Genomic DNA, 10064 nt, shown 5'->3' on the forward strand with positions numbered 1-10064 from the left:
AGATGAGGATATTGTTTGTATTGTTTATAAGTGATAATGATGCCAGAATTTTTCATGCCACATTGGTATTTCATATACAGCCAAGTGACTTAATGTGTGGAGCCATAGAAACCTGGACTTGAAGCCTGGCTGTGATGGCAACTGTGTGACCTTGATTGAATACATACAGCTTAGCATGGAATTTCTCATGAATAAAAAGATGCTTAATTGGTTTCCCATTGCTATGTAGATTATATAAAATTTTCACAAAATTCATAACCCTAATAACCAGTTAATACATGGTAGCTGCTATCATAGCTTTCATTCTTCTCAAGCTTAATTTTTTCAATACTGTTAACATGGATATCTTTTACTTCATGTTTTCAGACAATATAAGAGTTAAGGAAATGGTTTTATTTGAGTCGTTCAGATTGTTAAACATTTTTTTTTTTTAATTGAGATCTGTATTTTTCCCTCAAGCCTCTATCACCTTTTAAACACAACCAGTTTAATGGTCCTGAAATATTAGTTAACAGGAATACTGTTTGCAGAGCAGATTGGATGAAATGGCTAAATTCCACCCATTTTCTCTAACATGTTTCCAGTTCTTAATAGTGGTGTAGAGATTTCTGTAGTGGGACATGATTTGCTATTAAAGTACCTTCATTTGTGAACCAATTTATTCCTCTTCAGAGAGAGTCCATGGTCAAGAATTGCCAAAAATTTATATTGTCAAAAGTATCAGGAAAATTTAAGTAAACATACTGTCATTCCACTGATGTGTCCATAAGCAAAATGTAGTGAAAGAGATGAATCATTTTCATCCCTTTTAGCATAGAATATTGGTATTTGCTGGATTTATGCTCAATTGAATATTATTTAATATGTATTTATTGTCATATGACAAACATGTACATATACATAACTTAAAGAAGAAATATTCAGCTTCTAGTTTAGAGCCCATTCATTGCTGAATGCTTTGTTGAAAAATAATGTTATAAATCACTATTTTATTTTAGGTAAATAAAATTTGGATGTAACAATTGAATTTTATGCATCTTTCACTTATAATAAAAATTCAATTTATAAAAGTATTTTGGTGCATCTCAGAAATAAGCACTTTAATACAACTTGAGTATCACCCATGAGTATGATTAGGAGAATCAAACAGTGATATTTTGTGTATCTCCATTGCCAACACATACTGTGGACTGTCAGTGTCATCTTGATTATCGGAAATGGAGTCATTAGTGCCTTTGAATCTAATAAGAGTAGAAAACAAATTGTAAAAGCCCATTTTAAGATTCTGTTTCTCAAGAACCACTCCTGGTACCAAGTTGCATTAGTGTTTTCTAGGGAACAGAATCAACAAGAGATATCTATAAATAAAAGATTTTATAAAAGGGACTCACACAGCTGTGGGTATGCATGAGTCCAAATTCTGTAGGACAGGCAGCAAACTAGCAACTTCAATGAAGATGTTTGATGGACTCCTCAGGCAGTGAACTGGCAACTACAATGAATGTGCCCAATGAACACCTCAAGAGACAAACTGATGACTTCGATGAACTCAGGAAATATTTTGCTGGTTAGTCAAAGAAGTGAAGGTCTTCCATCTGTCTCACCTAAAAGTCTTCAACTGATTGGATTAAATCCAGCTCATTGTGGTAGATGTGCCCTTTGTTGATGTAATCAGTCACAGCTGCAGCTGATGATTTAGTAAACCAGCCTTCTGATTTATTAATCAGCCACAAATGTCCTTGCAGTAATGGTTAGGCCAGTGCTTGCTTGACCAGACACCTGGAAACTATCACTTGGCCAAGTTGACACATAAACCTAACCATCACAGAGTGGAACTTTCTGATTAAGTTGTTTCCATGGAGATGTGACCCATACAACTGTAGGTGAGGCTTTCTGATTATATCATTTCCATTGAGATGTGACTCAACCCATTCCAGGTGGTCTTAATTAGAACATTGGAGTCCTTTAAGAGAACGTGAGAAAGATATTTGGAGAGAAGTTAAGAGCTGACAGATGTAGGGAGATGCAGACAGAAAGATATATGGAGATGCTAAGCTGAGAGATGAAGCCCAGAGTTAAGCTCAGAGAAGCTAAGAGAGGACTCCCAGATGCTTAGAGAGAAATGTCCCAGGAGAGCCAAGCAGAGAGCTGAGAGAAACTAAGAGGGACAGGAGCCCAGGGACATTTTGGAGAAAGCCATTTTGAAACCAGAACCTGGAAGTAAAAGACCAGCAGACACCAGCCACTTGATTTTCCAGCTAACAGAGGTGATCCAGAGACAAATGGCCTTCCTTCAATGAAGGTATTGTTGATGCCTTAGTTTGGACACTTTAATGGACATTTGTGAACTAAGAAACCTCCTTAATAAAAGCCAACCCATATCTGGTATTTTGCATAACAGCAGCTTTAGCAAACTGGAACACCACCTCATTATTAACACCTTGCATTATGTGGAACATTTGTTACAAGTGATGATAGCACATTTTTATAATTGTACTATTAACTATAGCCCAGTGTTTAAATTAGGTTTCACTGTTTCTGCAGTGTAATTCCATGGATTTTTTTTAAATGTTATTCTGTTACCATATATGCATTCTAACATTTCCCCTTGTAATCACATTTAGATATACACTTCAGTGCTGTTAATTAGTTCACAATGTTGTGCTACTATCACCACCATCCATTACTAAAACATTTCCATCATTCCTAATAGGAACTTTGGACATTTTAAGCCTTAATTTCCCATTCCCTACCTCTATCCATGATACCTATATTTTAGATTCTGACTCTATGTGTTTGCTTATTCTAATTATCTCCAATCAGTGAGATGGTACAGTATTTGTCCTTTTGTGTCTGAATTATTTCGCTCAATATGATGTCTTCACGGTTCATCCATGTTGCAGCATGTATCAGAACTTCATTTCTTTTTGTGGCTGAATGATAGCCATTGTGTGTATATACCACATTTTCTTTATCCCTTCATCAGATGATGGGTTGCTTCCATCTCCTGGGAATTGTGAATAATTCCACTATGAACACTGGAATGCAAACATCTTCCTTCAATTGTTTTCTTTATGTATACCTAGTAGTGTGATTGTCAGGTCAGATAACAGTTCTATACTTTGCTTTCTGAAGAACTGCATAATTGTCTTCCAGTGGCTGCACCATTTTACATTGCCACCAGCAATTAATGAGATTTCCTATTTCTCCACACCCTCTCCAACACTCATTATTTCCCATTTTTAAAATAGCACTATTTTTAGTGTGAAATTGTATTTCATTTTGATTTTGATTTGCATATCCTTGATGGCTCATGATATTGAGCATCTTTTCATGAGCTTTCTGCCCATTTGTATATTTTCTCTGGAGAGATGTTTATTCAAGTCTTTTGCCCATTTTTAAATTTGGTTGTGTGTCTTTTTGTTTTTAAGTTGAAGGACTTCTTTACATAAATTGGATATTAAATCTTTATTGGATATGTGGTTTCCAAACATTTTCTCCCATTTGGTAGGTTGCCATTTTCTTTTCATGAAAAAGTCCTTTGAGTTGCAAAAGTTTTTAATTTTCATGAGGTCCCATTTAAATATTTTTTCTTTTGCTGCTTGTGCTTTGCATGTAAAGTCTAAGAAATCATTTGCCTAAAAAAAGGTCCTTAAGAAACTTCACTAAATTTTCTTCTAGAAGTTTGGTAGTTCTGCCTCATATTAAGGTCTTTGATCTATTTTGAGTTTATTTTTGTCTAAAGTGTGAGGTAAGGGTCTCCTTCTCCTCCTCCTCTTCCTCCTCCTCCTTCTTCTTTTTAGCATATGGAGATCCAGTTCTGCCAGCACCATTTCTTTTATTATTTTAATGCAATTTTATTGAGATATATTAACACACTATATAATCCATCTGAAGTATGCAATCAATGGCTCACAGTGTCATCATAGAGTTGTGTATTCATAACCACAATCAATTTTAGGACATTTTCATCTCCTCCCCAGTAATATGACAAAAATAAATAAATGAAAGCAAAACAGAACACCCAAAACAATCCCATACCCCATATGCCCACCCTGTTATTTATCTGCTTTTTCTTCTTTATTTTATTACCCATCTGCCCATACACTAGATCCAGGGAGAGTAAGTCACAAGATTTTCACAATCATGATAAAATCTATATAGTTATATAATCAACAAGAATCAAGGTTACTGCATTACGAGTCAACAGTTCCAGGTATTTCCTTCCAGCTATAATAATATGCTAGAAACTAAAAAGGAATATCTATAAAATGCATAAGAATAACCTCCAGAATTATCTTCATGATTTGGTGCCTGTTCATCTTTTTAATGTCAGTGTATCCTTTTTGGTCTCCTTTCTATTTATACACAAAACCCAGTGATTTGTACATGTCTTGAACTTGCCAAACTCTTCTCAGTGTTCATCCTTCCGCATGTAACAGCATACCCCATAGGAATAACTTCTATTCATTGGATTCCAGCTTTATTAGCAACTTTTAAAATGGCCTTCTCTAACTACCTCATCCAAAGTAGAATTAGTCCACTATTTCCTGACATGGTACTCTGTCATCTCTATAAAATTTACCACATATGATATTAGATTTATAAGTAATTAACATATTTAATGTCTGACTCCTTTACAAAAATATAAAGTCAATCTAAACAGAATCCTTTTTCTGTTTTATTAATCATTGTACACTGAAAACAAAATAGTACTGGCACAATATATTTTCTCAGTAAAAATTTTTAAAGTAATCAATTGCATAAGTAATTAGTTATTAAATGTAAATCAGAGATAAACTCTTAACATTTCTAACCTAAGGTTAAGCAAAAATTGTTTGAGTATTAAGTAAATGAAAGGAAAACTTGTTATCACAAACTGGGGAACAAGTAATAAATTCACATCTTTGCAACAAATAAATGGGCTCTTATTTTATTCTAAACAGCAAATAATTCTCTAATGGTTCTGAAGCTCTTTCCCCCCATATTACATCACCTTGATGTCAATTATGTGATTGGTCTAGCAGCTTCTCCAAATGCAGATGTTCTTTCAACATTGTTTGGAAAATCCCAGTGAATTTAATTAAACAACAAACAGTTTTGGACACACTCCAATTCCAGAAATCAATATTAAATGTTGTAGTTAGAAAGGATTAAAGGTCCAGTGCCCTTTGTGTGTGTCAGGGAGAAGACATTATTCTCTTAAAAACTGCGCTAACTGTATAAGGAGATGCTTTGCTAAGCTTGAAGTCTTATTTTAAAAAGAACTTAATACTCACAAAATCTCAAGCACAACAAGTTTGTGCCATACCAAGACTCTCAAAATCTCAAGTACAATTTTTGTTTAAACCAACACAATAGAATTAAGGGTAAAAAACCTGAATTTATATTTTTTCTCTTTTAAGAACTGGATAAGTAACCATGAAAAATTTCCCTTGTAAATGGCTAGTTACTATCTTCTTATGTAAAAATAGAATTTTTTGCCTTTTTGTAATTATCTTAAGAAAGGAAATTTTTGTTTCTGTTTTTAACATGGATACCTTTTAAATAAATCTATAGTGCAAATAATTTTCTGACATATTCCTGAAATTCTATGGAGAAATGGACACACACAAACATATCAAATCAAATCATTTCCAAGGAAGAGTACAGATTTTTTCCCTCTGTGATCATACAAGATAGGAAGAGGGATTTCCAGGTGATTTTGTGACTTAAAAGTTCCTCATTCGGATTGGGAATAAAGGCTTCAAAAAGTAAGTTATAGAAGCAACCACATTTATCAATTTTGTGAATTTTATTTTTATGTAGGAATTAATATCAATGGGACTTAAAGGAAGTGAACAATTGAAACAACTTCTGTTAGCAGCACAGATAGATTCTAAGTCCAATTCCATTATGTGAAATGTGTTGCCTTAGAAAAATTAAATAAATATTTTGAGAGTTGGTTTCTTCAACTATAAAATGGGGATAACAATTCTTAGAAAGGTTAAATGTGGTACATTGAATGAAATTATATATATAATCTAAATATATATTTTGTAGCATGATATATGTGTGTGTGTATATGGACATAGCAACTGATACATAGTTCAGCATAAAAAAATGATAGGTGCTCTTGCTATTTTATTATTTCCTTTCAGTAATATTTTTTGCCTATTTCAATGGGATCAATGGAATGAAAATTTTATTTTCTCACCATTTTGTTTTCCTTTTACAAAATATATAAGCTTATGATACATTCTTATATGCAGAAATTGAAGTTTTTGATATTTTATAACAAAACAAAAAAACGGTTATCTGTGTTGGTCCAGGTACTGTGCTACACATGCTTTCACATATTTTAGCTCATTAGATACCTATAAAACTAATGAGTAGCTGTCATCATCTCATTTTACAAAATTAGAACTATGGCTTAGAGTGGTGACTATCATTTAATAACTGTCCCATGGCTAGTTTTAGAAAAATACAGTGTTTTAGAAATATGTTCTATCATAAGATATGATTTTCTCTACTTTGAGAAGGTAAAATTGATTTTGCATTCATACTAATGGTAAGATTTTTTTAAAATGAAAAAACAGTTTAAAAAGGTTTTTTGCTTTTCTATGGCATTATCATCAAGGTTATTAGTGGGAAGGAGATATTTATAAGCAAATGTAATTGTCAAGAGACTGGGTGGAGACTTCAGTTCAGCAACACTGAAAAATAGGGGGAATACAAGTAGAATTGGAGTGGACCCTGAGCATAATGAGTTCTGGAATAAATCTTGAGCCTAATGAGAGAGTGCACCCTCTGTGATGTCTGGGAGACTACTGTTTTTGAAAGGCTTGAGAAAAAATGGTTTCCTATAAGTGTGTTTCCATTGAATGAGTAAACAAAAGATTAGCCTCTACAATTCATCTTTTTTCAATATCTATTATAAACATCTATAGAATTGTACATTGAATTAAGAAAATGGAAAAGCATTTTGCCTACTTGAGTAGTACATTAACTTCTGCCAAAATGAGAATTATAACAGAATAATTAGGGGAATTAGTTAAGACAAAACAAAACAAAACAAACTGAAACAAAACAAAACAAAAAACAGATCATTTATTCTTTTGTGGTCCAAGACAGGAAGATTGGATTTCATTGAGTATTTTATAGGAATCCATGATGGGAGATTTGAGCAGGGAAATGGCATGATCACAGTCAGATTGGAAAAGGAGGATCATTTGGGCTGCTATAGGAGCACAGACTGTTGGAGACAAGAGTGAAAACTGAAAGACCAGCAGTAGTTTATTGCAGTAAGCCAGGGAAGTAGTGAAGAAAATCCAAACTGTGATATATTTTAAAGGAAGAGTTGTTAAAGATGTCAATAAGTAACGCTTGAGGAATTAAGGAGTGAAGGATACTCTGAGATATTTACTCTCAAAATTACCATGGAAGGTGGTCATATTTAATGAGAGAGGGAACAACTAGGAAGTTATAGGTTTAGTGTGGAAAATTTAAAATATAGTCTGATAGTGATTTGATATTGAATCAGTGATACCCATTTGGTAGTTGCAACATAAAAGCTTGTGCACCAGAGGAGAGATAAGGGTCACATATACAAATCTGAGATGCTTCAGCATTTATAGGTCAGGAAAATGAGGACAATCCCCCCAAACAATATAGGAAGAAGGTTTCAATGAATTGGGAGGAAATCAAGGACAATGACCTTTGGTTGATAGCCTTCCATTATTTCCTCAAGCCATTTTGAATGTGTGAAATACCTTAATGGGTCTTTATGTTTACACTTCTGTGACTTTATATATCCTGAGCCTTTTCAAGGAATTCTTTTTCATTCTATCTTTTATTGGTCAATTCTCACTTTTCCTCTAAGCTAACATAAAACATTGCTTCCTCTGGGAAGACTCCCCTGATAACAGTTTGATTTAAATGTTACTATACTTAGCACCCTTAGCATCATATGAATATATTTATAAATAGCAGTTATTACATTGGTCTGTATTTGTCTGACCTATAAAATCAATGAAGATGGAGAACTATAATATACATGTTGGTAATCCCAATATCCTTGAGAGGCTTGATAAAAATAGAGGCTCCATAGACATGTTTTCATTGAATAAATAAATAGGAGATTATGCTTATAATACATTTAAAATATTTTCATTGTTTTATAGATAAACCATTTCTAAGATCTGATAGAGACACCAATTAAAGAGTAGATGGAATCAAGGAACAATGTGACATATTTCATACTCCTTGGTCTCACAAAGAATCCAAAGGAAGAGAAAATACTTTCTGTTATGTTCTTATTCTTCTACATTTTGACCATGGTGGGCAACTTGCTCATTGTCTTGACTGTAACTGTCAGTAAGACCCTTGGATCTCCTATGTACTTCTTTCTTGCTAGTTTATCTTTTATGGGTGTCATTTATTCCTCATCCCTTTCCCCCAAAATGATTTCAGACTTGTTCTTTGGACAAAAGACCATATCATTCCAAGGTTGTATGATCCAACTTTTTACAGGGCAATTCTTTGGTTGATCACAGGTCTTCCTTCTGTTGGCCATGACATATGACCGCTATGTAGCTCTCTGTAAGCCCTTGCATTATTTGATTATCATGAGACAATGAGTGTGTGTTTTACTGTAAATAGTTGTCCTGGATTGGAGGTTTTCTACATTCAGTAATTCAACTTATTTCACTCCATTGACTTCCATTCTGTGATCCCAATGTCATTGATCATTTTATCTGTGACAGGTACCCTTTATCGAAACTCATCTGTACTGACACCTATGTTATTGGAATCTTAGTGCTGGCTAATGGAGGACTGATCTGCAGTATTGTATTTCTGCTCTTACTCATCTTTTATGGTGTCATTCTGCACTCCCTATAGAACCTTAGTCAGGAAGGGAGAAGGAAAGCCCTCTCCTCCTGTGCTTTATACATCACTGTGGTTGTCTTCTTCTTTTTTCCCTGTATTTTCATGTATGCAAGACCTGCTAGAAACTTTGCTATTGAAAAATCATTAAGTGTGTTTTACATAGTCATAACTCCCATGCTGAACCCCTTAATCTATAGTCTGAGAAATTCAGAGATGACAAATGCTATGAAGAAACTTTGGAGAAGAAAAGTCACATGAAGTTATAAATATGTGCATCATCTACTACAAAGTGAGTCATTTGGCTTTCAGAAAAACTTCTGGAACCCAGGAATCATACTAAATCTGATGCACTAGCTAACCTTTATAGCTAGTATAGTATTAAAATTAAAGAATTTACTATAATAACAGTTTCCCTAGTAGAAGATAAGTTCTATAATTTCTTATTTGTCACTGCACCCAGAAAATTATAGTGAATGTATAGCAGGGAGTCAGTAAAACACATAATGAATGATTGTTTTTTTACATTTTCCTTGATTGCAACTAATTTTTGCATTTTCATTATTAATTTCTTTCTCATCCTTAGTCTAATATTATTTAAATGCTCATCTATTTTTATTCTCTGTATTATTATAGTTAAAATATTTAATGTTATGTAGGTTGTACCCTTTATTCAATTTCACTTGCATGTCATGATTTTTAAATTTGCAGTATTTTTTTCCTTTTAAACATCATAATATGTAATTTAAATGGAAATCATTGAAATAGGTATAATTTTAAAAGTAAATCTATGTACTCCTTACCAATTTCCCAGTTTTCCTGCCCAGAGGGAGTAATTGAAATCTATTTTCTAAAATTTGTCAGGTAATAATCCTTGCAGAAACAAGCATATTCACACATATGTTTGTGTTTATTCAATGCAAGTATGAGTTTGCTTTTTACTACTCAACGTCTTGAAGATCTTTCCATATCAGTTCACTTAGACCTATCTCCGCAAGTGTCCTCCTACTGCATAAACTCCTCAATGAGTTTTCTTATGTTAATGTATCTAATTTGCTTCATGTTCTTTCCAATCATTTCCTATGTCAAATAATTTTATACTAAATATATCTTTTTACATATGTGCAGGTATGAGTTTCTAGAAATAGATTTGATTTTGGTATTTAAATTGTATATTTATTTTAAATATTGTTGCTGTA

The 10064-nt window shown here is 33.2% G+C and overlaps 1 pseudogene; it reads left to right on the forward strand.

Moving 5' to 3' along the window:
• The first annotated feature begins 8207 nt into the window (after positions 1-8207).
• LOC119520800 lies at positions 8208-9126 on the forward strand (annotated as a pseudogene).
• The last annotated feature ends 938 nt before the right edge of the window (positions 9127-10064 follow it).

Source organism: Choloepus didactylus, chromosome 26 (assembly GCF_015220235.1).
Source record: "Choloepus didactylus isolate mChoDid1 chromosome 26, mChoDid1.pri, whole genome shotgun sequence".
Classification (NCBI taxonomy): domain Eukaryota; kingdom Metazoa; phylum Chordata; class Mammalia; order Pilosa; family Megalonychidae; genus Choloepus; species Choloepus didactylus.